This window comes from Entelurus aequoreus, linkage group LG23 (genome assembly GCF_033978785.1).
Source record: "Entelurus aequoreus isolate RoL-2023_Sb linkage group LG23, RoL_Eaeq_v1.1, whole genome shotgun sequence".
Lineage (NCBI taxonomy): Eukaryota > Metazoa > Chordata > Actinopteri > Syngnathiformes > Syngnathidae > Entelurus > Entelurus aequoreus.
In genome coordinates this window covers 12,317,398-12,332,397 of record NC_084753.1, presented here as the reverse complement: position 1 = coordinate 12,332,397, position 15,000 = coordinate 12,317,398, and the positions used below count along the sequence as shown (strand labels likewise).

Below are 15,000 nucleotides of genomic sequence, written 5' to 3'. Positions count from 1 at the left end.
CCTTTCCGTCCCCTCATGCGCCAAACATTAAATACGTCCATTTAATAAAGTCAAATACAAATAAGGCAACAAAAGAAGTATCCCACACTACTCTTTTGTAAGGTAAATCTGTATAGCAGATATGATCATCTACATTAACAATAGCATTTGCCTGAGTGGCTGGACAGGACGAAAAATAAATAAACAAATAAATATAATAATACATAAAATGTACTAAAATGCTAACAGTTAGCTTGTTAGCGAGATGGCAACAAACAACAATATACCTGATTTTTTATTTTATACCTACAAAATTGGCTAAAATGTTATAAGTTAGCACGTTAGCAACAAATAACATGGTGTTTTGTACACCAAATCACGGAAAGTACAAAAGTGATACCACTTTTATTTTTCAAGCTAAAATTCTGGTCACTGAGCCGTCAGTTTTTTACTGTAACATCTAATGTTTTCCTACTTCCTGTTTGCAACTTCTGCTTAAATCCACAGACTATAATCGGAATTGGGGAGACATTCTCAATTCCATCCATTTTCTACCGCTTGTCCCTTTTGGAGTCGCGGCGGGTGCTGGAGCCTATCTCAGCTGCATTCGGGCGGAAGGCGGGGTACACCCTGGACAAGTCGCCACCTCATCACAGGGCCAACACAGATAGGCAGACAACATTCACACTCACATTCACACACTAGGGACAATTTAGTGTTGCCAATCAACCTATTTCTTATTGCCGAGAGCTCAAACCACTCGTAAACGTTTGTGTGTGTCTGTATACGGAGTAAAACTATGGAACAAACTGGACTTTCAACACAAGCAATGCCAAACTATTAATCGATTTAAACTATTATACAAACATGGGGTCTGGTTCAAATATAGAGATGAGGGTCTTTAATTTGACCTGCTTTTGTACTCTGTCTCAAAGTGTTAACATGTGCTCAATGTTTCCTTACCATTATTGCTATGTTGTCTATTACCATTGTTGGTATTTTGTCCATTACCATTGTTGGTATATTCATTATTCCTACGTTGTTGATACAAATTATTGTTACAGTGTAATAATTATTGTTACTTGTGGTAATGCCACTATGATACAACATCTGTATTATAATCCTTGAACAAAGTAAGAGTGAAACTCATGTGAATAATCACTGAATGGAGAACTGGGGGTGGGATTAAACAAATTATCTTCTTCCCACTCCCTTTCAGGCAAAACTGGACAATCATGCATTACATACTATACATTACCTTTTGCACTATATTCATTTATATTATTATGTGTTGTCAATTTTGTACTTTTTTTTTTAATGTCATTGCCTGAAATAAATAAATAAATGAAAAATAAATAAATAAATGAAAAACCTATCCCCAGGTGCATGTTTTTGGCATGCACCTGGGGATATTCATTCTCAATTCAATTTTGCAATTGTATTTTGTGAAAAACAATCTCTGGATTGTGTGGTGAAAAAACTGGCAGCACAGTCGCCAGAATTTTACCGTAAAACGGACTTGTTTTTACACCAAATGACCGTAATTTGAAAAACGGTACCACTGCTTTTTTTTTGGTAAAACGTCCTGTTTGCAACGTCAATTAAATGTATTAGAAATGCATTGGAATTTGGGAGACATCTTTCCTATTCTACACTGTAAAAAAAAAAATCTTTAGATTTTACGATAAAAAATGTCAGTTCAGTCGCCAGAATTGTAAAGTAAACATTTTTACAGTACATTTTTTTTTACACTGAATTATTGTAAATAGAAAACTGTATAACTCATTTTTACCGTAACGGTCTGTCGACTGAGCTGCCAGTTTGTTTGTTTTTACCAAAAAATGTTGACTTTTTTTTTCTGCAGTCTCTCAATTCTTTTGAAAATTTTGCACAATCTTCATACAAACAATTTTAACTAGCTGAAGTACATTGGAAGTTTGCATTCATCTTGTTGCTGTAATAATAATAATAATTGCTATTCCAACATGTCGGTGTTAATAAAAAACATGCCCGCTGATGTGGGTTTCCTTATTAACCGCGTGACGGCGGTACTTTGTGTGTGAAGGAACGCCTCTCAGGGTGGGAGACATTTAGCCAGGATTTGAGGGCAATTACCTTGCAAATGTGTCTCATTTGTATTCATAAATTTAGCACCTCGATGCGGTGACGCCGTCTTCAGAGGCTGCAGTCTGTCAGGCAGAGTCTGATCAAGAGCGCGTTGCCTAAGTGGCTGGACAGGACAAAAAATAATCCTAATCCCATGTTCTCTCTTCTTCTCTACCAAAATTCTTCTCGGTCGCCAACACTCGGACCGTAAATCTTATCTCTGGAATGAGTCCACGCCCATGCTCCTCTCACCGAGACCCCCTGACACCACCTGGGGCCTGGGGTTGCGTACTCCCTCCTCTCCGTCTGAATTAGCGCAATCATTAAGTTTCTCTTTAGCGCGATGTTTCCCGAGCCATCACCCGTGTCTCCCGGCGTTACCGCCGACATACTCGCAGAATAATGCCGCAGAACGTTACGGCGTTCATCCGCAGCTACATGTTTTGCCTGAAAGGGATCCGCCTCTGGGGGGGTCCAACCATTCAACTCGCTTAAACCCTATCGTGAAAGGAGGCCAAACATGGACACAATGAGTCAAATCTATGTGGACACGTTACAAAAGGACCCGGAAACAAAACGGAGGAAAGACTGAAACAAGCTTTTTCAATCACTGTCTAACAGGTCGGGATCCCGGCAAGACATTGATAAAACGTCCTTGAAACCTGACTTTCAAACGTTGCAAAATGTATTCGTAAATTGAGACGACGTTGATGTCTAACGTTGGATCAACATTGGTGGTTGGGAAATGACCAAATTTCAATGGTCAAATCAACGTCACAGCATCAAATTGAGTAAGCATGTTGTTTCAACGCTGTATTTGTGTTGTAGAATAGTGGTTGGGAGATGACCAAAATTCAATGGTCAAATCAACGTCAAAACCCGACATTGAATAAACGTCGTCAAAAAGCATGTTTCAACGTTGTATTTGTGTTGTAGAATATTGGTTGGAAAATGACCAAAATTCAATGGTCAAATCAACGTCAGAATCCTACATTGATTAAACGTCGTCAAAAAAGCATGTTTCAACGTTGTATTTGTGTTGTAGAATATTGGTTGGGAGACGACCAAATTTCAATCGTCAAATCAAGGTCAGAACCCGACATTGAATAAACGTTGTCAAAAAGCATGTTGTTTCAATGTTATATATGCGTTGTAGAATATTGGTTGAGAGATGACCAAATTTCAATGGTCAAATCGACGTCACAACCTGACGTTGAAAAAATGTTGTCAAAAAGGATGTTGTTTCAACGTTGTATTTGTGTTGTAGAATATTGGTTGGGAGAATTGTCAAATCAAGGTCAGAACCCGACATTGAATAAATGTTGTCAAAAAGCATGTTGTTTCAATGTTGTATTGGTGTTGTAAAATATTGGTCGGGAAATGACCAAAATTCAATGGTGAAATCAATGTCAGAATCCTACATTGATTAAACGTCGTCAAAAAGCACGTTTCAACGTTGTATTTGTGTTGTCGAATATTGGTCAAGAAATGACCAAAATTCAATGGTCAAATCAACGTCAAAACCTGACATTGAATAAACATTGTCAAAAAGCATGTAGTTTCAGCGTTGTATTTGTGTTGTAGAATATTGGTTGGGAGATGACTAAATTTCAATTGTCAAATCAAGGTCAGAACCCGACATTGAATAAACGTTGTCAAAAAAGCATGTTTCAACGTTGTATTTGTGTTGTCGAATATTGGTCAAGAAATGACCAAAATTCAATGGTCAAATCAACGTCGTCAAAAAGCATGTTTTAACGTTGTATTTGTGTTGTAGAATATTGGTTTGGAGATGGCCAAATTTCAATTGTCAAATCAAGGTCAGAACCCGACATTGAATAAACGTCAAAAAGCATGTTGTTTCAATGTTATATTTGTGTTGTAGAATATTGGTTGAGAGATGACCAAATTTCAATGGTCAAATCAACGTCACAACCTGACGTTGAATAAACGTCGTCAAAAAGCATGTTGTTTCAACGTTGCATTTGTGTTGTAAAATATTGGTTGGGAAATGACCAAATTTCAATGGTCAAATCGACGTCACAACCTGACGCTGAAAAAATGTTGTCAAAAAGGATGTTGTTTCAACGTTGTATTTGTGTTGTAGAATATTGGTTGGGAGAATTGTCAAATCAAGGTCAGAACCCGACATTGAATAAATGTTGTCAAAAAGCATGTTGTTTCAATGTTGTATTTGTGTTGTAAAATATTGGTCGGGAAATGACCAAAATTCAATGGTGAAATCAATGTCAGAATCCTACATTGATTAAACGTCGTCAAAAAGCACGTTTCAACGTTGTATTTGTGTTGTAGAATATTGGTCAAGAAATGACCAAAATTCAATGGTCAAATCAACGTCAAAACCTGACATTGAATAAACATTGTCAAAAAGCATGTAGTTTCAGCGTTGTATTTGTGTTGTAGAATATTGGTTGGGAGATGACTAAATTTCAATTGTCAAATCAAGGTCAGAACCCGACATTGAATAAACGTTGTCAAAAAAGCATGTTTCAACGTTGTATTTGTGTTGTAGAATATTGGTCAAGAAATGACCAAAATTCAATGGTCAAATCAACGTCAGAGACCGACATTAATTAAACGTCGTCAAAAAGCATGTTTTAACGTTGTATTTGTGTTGTAGAATATTGGTCAAGAAATGAAACAAAATTCAATGGTCAAATCAACGTCAAAACCTGACATTGAATAAACATTGTCAAAAAGCATGTAGTTTCAGCGTTGTATTTGTGTTGTAGAATATTGGTTGGGAGATGACTAAATTTCAATTGTCAAATCAAGGTCAGAACCCGACATTGAATAAACGTCAAAAAAGCATGTTTCAACGTTGTATTTGTGTTGTAGAATATTGGTTGGGAGATGACTAAATTTCAATTGTCAAATCAAGGTCAGAACCCGACATTGAATAATCGTTGTCAAAAAAGCATGTTTCAACGTTGTATTTGTGTTGTCGAATACTGGTCAAGAAATGACCAAAATTCAATGGTCAAATCAACGTCAGAGACCGACATTAATTAAACGTCGTCAAAAAGCATGTTTTAACGTTGTATTTGTGTTGTAGAATATTGGTTGGGAGATGGCCAAATTTCAATTGTCAAATCAAGGTCAGAACCCGACATTGAATAAACGTCAACAAGCATGTTGTTTCAATGTTATATTTGTGTTGTAGAATATTGGTTGAGAGATGACCAAATTTCAATGGTCAAATCAACGTCACAACCTGACGTTGAATAAACGTTGTCAAAAAGCAAGTAGTGTCAGCGTTGTATTTGTTTTGTAGAATATTGGTTGGGAGATGACCAAATTTCAATGGTCAAATCAAGGTCAGAACCCGACATTGAATAAACGTCGTCAAAAAAGCATGTTGTTTCAACGTTGTATTTGTGTTGTAAAATATTGGTTGGGAAATGACCAAAATTCAATGGTCAAATCAACGTCAGAATCCTACATTGATCAAACGTCGTCAAAAAGCATGTTGTTTCAACGTTGTATTTGTGTTGTAGAATATTGGTCAAGAAATGACCAAAATTCAATGGTCAAATCAACGTCAGAGACCGACATTGAATAAATGTCGTCAAAATACATGTTTCAACGATAAATTTGAGTTGCTCAACGTCAGGACCTATTTCAACAAGTTCTCAACAGTATTCCAATGTCTTGTGCCTGCTGGAATGCAGCTAGTGATTATTTTAGTAATCGAGTATCGATTAGTTTGTTCGATTATTTCAGTCCTTCTTAAATAGTGGGGCGGGCCCCTCCAAGGAACATGCTTTATCAGTATCATGCAGTAGTGATGTGCGATACCACTGATTTTCTCTCCGGTCCAATACTAAGTAAAATTCAGGCTGGTACAGGCGATACCAATCTGATACCGATACTGAAAGTTGTGTATTTTCAAATAACATACAGTATTTATCTAAAAAACAACAACAGTGACAATGTAAGAAAACAGAGCAAAAAAATCGAAATTTAATGGGGAAAATGTAGATAATATATACTTAGTTGCCTGTAATACAAAGTGTTGTCTTTATATATATATATATATACATATATATATATATATATATATATATATATATATATATATATATATATACATATATATATACATATATATATACATATATATATATATATATATATATATATATATATATATATATATATATATATATATACATATATATACATATATATACATATATATACATATATATACATATATATACATATATATACATATACATATACATATATATACATATACATACATATACATATACATACATATACATATACATACATATACATATACATATATATATATATATATACATATATATATATATATATATATATATATATATATACATATATATATACATATATATATATATATATACATATATATATACATATATATATACATATATATATATATATATATATATATATATATATATATATATATATATATATATATATATATATATATATATATATATATATATATATATATATATATATATATATATATATATATATATATTTGTTTTAGCATTTACATTTTTTATTTTGAAAATGATCAAAAATGGTGCTCCTCATACTTGATTATTTAGTATGCGGCCCTTGGTGGAAAACGTTTAGACACCCCAGATCTAAAACAATAGAATTTCTCAAAATAAGAATAAAATATACTTAAAATATGAACAAAGTTTAGTTAATTAAACATTTTAATACTACTAACTTATGCATTAATTTAAAAATATACAACAACCATAATGAACATTAATATTTCCGTACAGGCAGAATTTTTGACACACTAGTTTATGCAGTTACACAATCGTATTGTCAATATTTTTATTCTATTCTTACATGTGGGGGAAACAACAGTAACAATGAGAGAAAAAAACGAGTTAAAAAATCGGTATTCAAAGAGAAAAATTTGAAATAATCTAAGTAATAATTAATAATAATATACTTAGTCATCAATAATACATACCTGATACATTATCTGTTTTTAGCTTGTTTTTCTTAGATAAAACATCAATATGGCCCCCACATGCATTGACTTTTGAGTATGCGGCCCTTTTGATTTGAGGATCGATATTAAACCATAAAGATCTGGTATCGGCGGTATCGATATTTCAGTATCATCGCTATGATACAGTATCATGCTACGAAAAGCTGTGCACTACAAAATGTGCTCATGGTAGCCATTAATCTTGACTTCCTCATTTTCATTTGTAATATTTATAGTATTCATTTTGTAAGTTAAACTGTTATTGCTGTTGATCATTTTTATTGTATTATTTATTGAGTTTTTCAGTATCAAATGGCTCAGGTTGGTCGAGCAATGTTTATAGTTTAATTGGGGACTTTTTTATGCACTTTAAATCTTTTCTGTTACCGACTAAACAAAAATGTTTATAAAGTAAGCGTTTGTTGTTAGGTGATCTATGTGTCACGTCTTGGCATGATGGCCGTGTTGTGAATGCGGAGGCAGACCACAGCGAGCAGGAATGATGAGTTTTTAATTCCAAAATCAAGGCCAAATAAAAAATAAAAAACTCCACTCCAGCAGCACTGAGAGCAGACTCTGACAACTACCTCTATGTCATGTAGCAATTTTCAATGTCAACAAAGAAACTGACTCAAAAAAACACTCCCAACGTAAGTAAGGTAAGGCTCCACTGTTCCCAAAAAAATGTGTTAGCTTGATGCTAATATACATTGGCTTTGCTATTGACATGCTACTAATTAGCATTACCGATTTTACATGGCGATTTCAACATCTCCAAATTTGTTATTGAGAACTACAACTAAGATGCTACGTTACAATCAAACAGCCAGTGCATAATAAGTACAATACTTACAGTGTAAACATTTTGTAGGGCACGACATAAACAAAACAACACACCTTAAAGGCCTACTGAAACCCACTACTACCGACCACGCAGTCTGATAGTTTATATATCAATGATGAAATCTTAACATTATAACACATGCCAATACGGCCGGGTTAACTTATAAAGTGACATTTTAAATTTGCCGCTAAACTTCCGGTTCGAAACGCCTCTGAGGATGACGTATGCGCGTGACGTAGACCGGGTATGCCTTCCACATTGAAGCCAATACGAAAAAGCTCTGTTTTCATTTAATAATTCCACAGTATTCTGGACATCTGTGTTCGTGAATCTGTTTCAATCATGTTCATTGCATTATGGAGAAGGAAGCCGAGCAAGCAAAGAAGAAAGTTGTCGGTGCGAAATGGACGTATTTTTCGAACGTAGTCAGCCACAACAGTACACAGCCGGCGCTTCTTTGTTTACATTCCCGAAAGATGCAGTCAAGATGGAAGAACTCGGATAACAGAGACTCTAACCAGGAGGGCTTTTGACTTGGATACACAGACGCCTGTAGAGAACTGGGACAACACAGACTCTTACCAGGATTACTTTGATTTGGATGACAAAGACGCAGACGTGCTACTGTGAGTATGCAGCTTTGGCTTTTTTTTGCGTATGTACGTAACTTTTTTAAAATATATAAGCTTTATGAACCTTGGGTTAGGTGAACGGTCTTTTGGGCTGAGTGATTGTGTGTGTTGATCATGTGTTTGAATTGTATTGGCGTGTTCTATGTAGCTAGGAGCTAGCAGAGGAGCTAGGAGTTAGCATAACACGTACCGTACCGTACGTGCGCGTCACGTACGTAACTTTTTAAAAATATATAAGCTTTATGAACCTTGGGTTAGGTGAACGGTCTTTTGGGCTGAGTGATTGTGTGTGTTGATCAGGTGTTTGAATTGTATTGGCGTGTTCTATGGAGCTAGGAGCTAGCAGAGGAGCTAGGAGCTAGCATAACAAACACGCAGGTGTTATTATGCAGGATTAATTTGTGGCATATTAAATAGAAGCCTGGTTGTGTTGTGGCTAATAGAGTATATATATGTCTTGTGTTTATTTACTGTTGTAGTCATTCCCAGCTGAATATCAGGTACCGTGAGTATGCAGCCTTGGCTGCTAAACATTCGATAACTTGACCGTATGTGCGCGTCACGTACGTAACTTTTTAAAAATATATAAGCTTTATGAACCTTGGGTTAGGTAAACGGTCTTTTGGGCTGAGTGATTGTGTGTGTTGATCAGGTGTTTGAATTGTATTGGCGTGTTCTATGGAGCTAGGAGCTAGCAGAGGAGCTAGGAGCTAGCATAACAAACACGCAGGTGTTTTTATGCAGGATTAATTTGTGGCATATTAAATATAAGCCTGGTTGTGTTGTGGCTAATAGAGTATATATATGTCTTGTGTTTATTTACTGTTGTAGTCATTCCCAGCTGAATATCAGGTCACCCCCGGCTCTCACAGCATCTTCCCTATCTGAATAGCTTCAACTCCCCACTAGTCCTTCACTTGCACTTTACTCATCCACAAATCTTTCATCCTCGCTCAAATTAATGGGGAAATTGTCGCTTTCTCGGTCCGAATCTCTCTCACTTCATGCGGCCATCATTGTAAACAATAGGGAACTTTGCGTATATGTTCAACTGACTACGTCACGCTACTTCCGGTAGGTGCAAGCCTTTTTTTTATCAGATACCAAAAGTTGCAATCTTTATCGTCGTTGTTCTATACTAAATCCTTTCAGCAAAAATATGGCAATATCGCGAAATGATCAAGTATGACACATAGAATAGATCTGCTATCCCCGTTTAAATAAAAAAAATTCATTTCAGTAGGCCTTTAAAAACTGTAATTGTAATTTATTGTCATATTTGCAGGTTACGATATGATTGGAATAAAACTCAGTTCAGCTCGTAAACATTTTATTCATCCAGCGAGCAGGAATGAAGAGTTTTTAATTCCAAAATCAAGGCCAAATAAAAAACAAAAAATTCCACTCTAGCAGCACTGAGAGCAGACTCAGACAAAGTAGCTCTATGTCATGTTGCAATTTTCAATGCCAACAAAGAAACTGACTCAAAAAACACTCCCAACGTAAGTAAGGTAAGGCTCCACTGTTCCCAAAAAAATGTGTTAGCTTGATGCTAATATACATTGGCTTTGCTATTGACATGCTACTAATTAGCATTTCCGATTTTACATGGCGATTTCAACACCTCCAAATTTGTTATTGAAAACTACAACTAAGATGCACGTTAGAATCAAACAGCCGGTGCGTAATAAGTACAATACTTAGTGTGTAAACACTTTGTAGGGCGCGACAAAAACAAAACAACACACCTTAAACTGTAATTGCAATTTATTGTCATATTTGTGGATTACGATATGATTGGAATAAAACTCAGTTCAGCTCGTTAACATTTTATTCATCCAGCGAGCAGGAATGACGAGTTTTTAATTCCAAAATCAAGGCCAAAAAAAAAAAAAAAAAAAAAACCTCCACTCCAGCAGCACTGAGAGCAGACTCAGACAAACCTCTATGTCATGTAGCAATTTTCAATGCCAACAAAGAAACAGACTCAAAAAACACTCCAACGTAAGTAAGGTAAGGCTCCACTGTTCCCAAAAACTGTTAGTTTGATGCTAATATACATTGGCTTTGCTATTGACATGCTACTGATTAGCATTAGAGATTTTACATGGCGATTTCAACACCTCCAAATTTGTTATTAAAAACTACAACTAAGATGCACGTTACAATCAAACAGCCGGTGCGTAATAAGTACAATACTTACAGTGTAAACACTTTGTAGGGCGCGACAAAAACAAAACACACCTTAAACTGTAATTGCAACTTATTGTCATATTTGCGGATTACGATATGATTGGAATAAAACTCAGTTCAGCTCGTTAACATTTTATTCATACAGCGAGCAGGAATGACGAGTTTTTAATTCCAAAATCAAGGCCAAAAAAAAAAAAAAAAAAAAAAAACTCCACTCCAGCAGCACTGAGAGCAGACTCAGACAAACCTCTATGTCATGTAGCAATTTTCAATGCCAACAAAGAAACAGACTCAAAAAACACTCCAACGTAAGTAAGGTAAGGCTCCACTGTTCCCAAAAACTGTTAGTTTGATGCTAATATACATTGGCTTTGCTATTGACATGCTACTGATTAGCATTAGAGATTTTACATGGCGATTTCAACACCTCCAAATTTGTTATTAAAAACTACAACTAAGATGCACGTTACAATCAAACAGCCGGTGCGTAATAAGTACAATACTTACAGTGTAAACACTTTGTAGGGCGCGACAAAAACAAAACACACCTTAAACTGTAATTGCAACTTATTGTCATATTTGCGGATTACGATATGATTGGAATAAAACTCAGTTCAGCTCGTTAACATTTTATTCATACAGCGAGCAGGAATGACGAGTTTTTAATTCCAAAATCAAGGCCAAAAAAAAAAAAAAAAAAAAAAACTCCACTCCAGCAGCACTGAGAGCAGACTCAGACAAACCTCTATGTCATGTAGCAATTTTCAATGCCAACAAAGAAACAGACTCAAAAAACACTCCAACGTAAGTAAACATTTTGTAGGGCACGACATAAACAAAACAACACACCTTAAACTGTAATTGTAATTTATTGTCATATTTGCGGATTACGATATGATTGTAATAAAACTCAGTTCAGCTCGTAAACAATTTATTCATCCAGCGAGCAGGAATGAAGAGTTTTTAATTCCAAAATCAAGGCCAAATAAAAAACAAAAAATTCCACTCTAGCAGCACTGAGAGCAGACTCAGACAAAGTAGCTCTATGTCATGTTGCAATTTTCAATGCCAACAAAGAAACTGACTCAAAAAACACTCCCAACGTAAGTAAGGTAAGGCTCCACTGTTCCCAAAAAAATGTGTTAGCTTGATGCTAATATACATTGGCTTTGCTATTGACATGCTACTGATTAGCATTAGAGATTTTACATGGCGATTTCAACACCTCCAAATTTGTTATTAAAAACTACAACTAAGATGCACGTTACAATCAAACAGCCGGTGCATAATAAGTACAATACTTACAGTGTAAACACTTTGTAGGGCGCGACAAAAACAAAACAACACACCTTAAACTGTAATTGCAACTTATTGTCATATTTGCGGATTACGATATGATTGGAATACAACTCAGCTCAGCTCGTAAACATGTTATTGTTAAAAAAAATATTTATTAACGCACAACAATTCTGAAAATCAGGTGATCATAAAGCGACGTAAAGCTCAAACTTCTTTTTCTGCCCTACTTTAGAGACAAGCATTCAACTGAAAAAAGCGCCTTTGTGTAAGCAAGTGTGCAGACATTGTCTGAAGATAGGAAGTCTGTATTGATTCTTTTCTGATGCCCCTCTTACCACTGCCATTAACATTATTGTGGCTGTTTTCGGAAAAGCGCTTAAAGAAATCCATAGGCAATCAGCGCAAATCTGTTTGCCTGCTACAAAACATTTTGGGGGAATAACTGAGGGCAACAATTCAACAAAGCATGTGGAGGATTTGGGACAAAAACAAAACAAACACAACAAAGTGTTAAGCAGTTAAATTGCAACAAAATGAGCCACCGTCAATAAAGTGGTTCTGGTTAAAACTGAACGGATTTCAAGACTCGGGATGGGTATCGAATTTTTTTTTTGTTCAATGATTCACGGAAAATCCAACCTTGCCATGTCACGGTGCTTGGGTTGCGCGTGACGTCACGCCTTGTAGGCCCTTTGCACTTTGGCACTTGGCGGTCACTCCAGCAGCACTGAGAGCAGACTCAGCCAAACAACCTCCAGGACTTGTTCTCCTCCAGGACCAGGAGGCGTGTGGGTCGTGTGGGTCGGATCACAGCTGACTCTTCTCACCCTGGACACACACTATTCTCCCCTCTCCCCTCAGGCAGGAGACTACGCTCCATCCAGACCCACACCTCCCGCCACCTGAACAGTTTTTTCCCCTCGGCCATCAGGCAAATGAACAATAACTCCTAACAGCAGCTCCTTGAATTCCTTAAATTCCTTCTAAGTCTATCTGATAGCTCAGTTACAGCTCTTTTTATTACCAAATATGTGTTATATGTGTTTTATGTCGCACGTTTGCACCAAGAAAAATTCCTAGTTTGTGAAACCCGTTCTCAAACAATGGCAATAAAACTATTCTGATTCTGGTAATGTTGCAATTTTCAATGCCAACAAAGAAACCGACTAAAAAAAAACGCTCCAACGTAAGTAAAGTAAGGCTCCACTGACCATAAATGTACTAGCTTGATGTTAACATACATTTGCTTTGCTATTGACATGCTGCTGATTAGCATTAGCGATTTTAAATGGCTTTTTTTAACACCTCCAAATGTATTAATGAGAACTATAACTAAGAGGCGCGTTACAATCAAACAGCCGCTGCGTAATAAGTACAATACTTAATCTTTGGCACCACACGATTCGATTCGATTCTTGTGGGTAACCATTCGATTGAGATTGATTGATTGATTGAGAAGTTTATTGACATCTTAAAGAATTGAATCCATGTAATGCTTTAAAAAGGCAAATGGATGGCACAAAAAGGCTTGTGTCCATTGTGGTCCATTAAATATTCATCACATTTGATACATTCAATAAAAAAAGATATATAACCTGTAACATGTATGTAAAAAATATTTTAAAACAAATGGTTAAATTATGTACATATACACAGTATACATGTCAGGTGATTTGAAAAACAATATATACAAAAAATGGGGGGTATACACACTATGTACATGACACTATGTACATGTTGACTCCAAGAGTGTGCAAAACAGAATGATAAAAATTAGAGATGTCCAATAATATCGGACTGCCGATATTATCGGCCGATAAATGCTTTCAAATGTAATATCGGAAATTATCGGTATCGGTTTCAAAAAGTAAAACGTGTGACTTTTTAAAACGCCGCTGTACGGAGTGGTACACGGACGTAGGGAGAAGTACAGAGCAGTTGTGTCTCCCAGTCATACTTGCCAACCCTCCCGATTTTCCCGGGAGACTCCCGAATTTCAGTGCCCCTCCCGAAAATCTCCCGGGGCAACCATTCTACCCAATTTTTCCTGATTTCCACCCAGACAACAATATCGGGGCCGTGCCTTAAAATCACTGCATTTGCGTGCCGGCCCAGTCACATAATATCTACGGCTTTTCACACACACAAGTGAATGCCACGCATACTTGGTCAACAGCCATACAGGTCACACTGAGGGTGTCCGTACAAACAACTTTAACACTGTTACAAATATGCGCCACACTGTGAACCCACACCAAACAAGAATGACAAACACATTTCGGGAGAACATCCGCACCGTAACACAACATAAACACAACAGAACAAATACCCAGAACCCTTTGCAGCACTAACTCTTCCGGGACGCTACAATATATAAATATATAACCCCCGCTAACCCCTACCCCCCACCTCAACCCCGCCCACCTCAACCTCTTCATGCTCTCTCAGGGAGAGCATGTCCCAAATTCCAAGCTGCTGTTTTGAGGCATGTTAAAAAATAATGCACTTTGTGACTTCAATAATAAATATGGCAGTGCCATGTTGGCATTTTTTTCCATAACTTGAGTTGATTTATTTTGGAAAACCTTGTTACATTGTTTAATGCATCCAGCGGGACATCACAACAAAATTAGGCATAATAATGTGTTAATTCCACGACTGTATATATCGGTATCGGTTGATATCGGAATCGGTAATTAAGAGTTGGACAATATCGGATATCGGACATTTCTAGAGAATATATATATACACTATAACCACATATAAACCTGTTTGATGCTACGAAGAGTTGCTGGGGATCAATTTTGGTTCAGATCAGGTAGAGGTTGAGCTGAGCTATGATTTTATGGCAGTTTTAAAATTTAGTAGGGAAGTTCGAATTTTAAGGTCTGTTGGTAGTGCATTCCACT

At 36.2% G+C, this 15,000-nt stretch overlaps 1 long non-coding RNA gene across 4 annotated transcripts in view; it reads right to left on the bottom strand.

The window, feature by feature from the left end:
* Nucleotides 1-15,000, bottom strand: part of LOC133640741 (uncharacterized) — a 121,619-nt gene that overhangs the window by 87,829 nt on the left and 18,790 nt on the right. The window lies entirely within an intron of this gene.